The 1,212-nt window shown below is 53.0% G+C and overlaps 1 protein-coding gene across 1 annotated transcript in view; it reads right to left on the bottom strand.

Moving 5' to 3' along the window:
* The window catches only part of EPHA2 (EPH receptor A2), a 10,246-nt gene that overhangs the window by 8,672 nt on the left and 362 nt on the right, over positions 1–1,212 (bottom strand).

Raw genomic sequence — 1,212 nt, 5'->3', positions numbered from 1 at the left:
CCACCAACTCCATCACCGTCCTCCCCGCCACCCCCGCGCTCCGCAGCGGCATCCCCGTCCCATTCCCTGTCCCCTTCCCTGCCCTGCCCCAACCCCATCCCGCCCCAATCCTGTCCCGATCCCAGTCTCGGTCTGAATCCGAATCCCATCCCATTCCCAAAGTGAGCCCCAATCCGACCCGCTCCGCTCCCATTCCTGTCCCCATTCCAATCCCATCCCCGTCTCCACCTTAATCGGCATCCCAATCCGAAAATGAATCCCATCCCAACCTCGTCCCTTCCTCAATCTCACTCTGAATCCCAATCATAATCCCAAAATGGATCCCATTCCAATCCCAATCCCACTCCATTCCCTCCTCTTTAACTCCATTCCCCACCTCAGCTCACCCCAAATCCCACTGGATCTCGCCCTTGCCAAGCAATGGGAACCAATCCCCCATGAATCCCCAAATCCCACCACTCTCCCTTTCCCCCCACGCACTTTCTAAACCCCAAATCCCAATATTCCCTCCTGGGAAGCAGCACTTTGGGAACACACCCCAAATCCCACAACTGCCACGGGGTGACCCCCTCTGCTGTTCCCCCAGCACTTCCAAAATCCTCATTTTAGGGTTTTTTACCCCATTTTTAGTTTTTAGGGAGAGTTTTCCGTCCCAGCCTCCGATTTATTTGCATTTGGGGCTGGATTCTTCCCCCTTACCCTCGAAAAAGGACGGATTAAAGCCGGCAGACAGAACTTAAAGAAATTTAATCTTTAAGAAATTTAAAAAAGTGAATTTCCCCCCCTTTTTTTGCCCAGCCCTCCCAAACTAAGCCCCAAAATCACTGCGGGAAGGGTTGCGAGGTGGAGGCCGAGACGCTGCTTGTTTTCTCCCAGCAATTTTTTGGGATTTTCCTGACATTGTTTTCCAGCTCTCTGGCCGGATCCTACCCGGCCCTGCACCACCCATGGGAAACGCTGCATTTTAAGGTGATTTTCTCCTTCTTGGGGATTTATTTTTTAATCCCCCCTACCCTCACCCCTCTGCCAGCATCTTTTGGGGGGGCTCCCGGCAGGATCCGGCGCCGGCGCGTCAGTCGGACGCTTGGCATGGGAAAAGTTGCCCCAAACTCTTGGGTTTCCCCTTATTTGAGCGTTTTTCCTCCCCATTTACAATTTTTTTCTCCTCTATTTTAGTTCTCCCCCTATTTTAGCTTCCCCCACCCGTATCCT

This window comes from Corvus brachyrhynchos, unplaced genomic scaffold (assembly GCF_000691975.1).
Source record: "Corvus brachyrhynchos isolate BGI_N302 unplaced genomic scaffold, ASM69197v1 scaffold215, whole genome shotgun sequence".
NCBI lineage: Eukaryota > Metazoa > Chordata > Aves > Passeriformes > Corvidae > Corvus > Corvus brachyrhynchos.
This window is presented reverse-complemented; position numbering and strand designations above follow the sequence as displayed.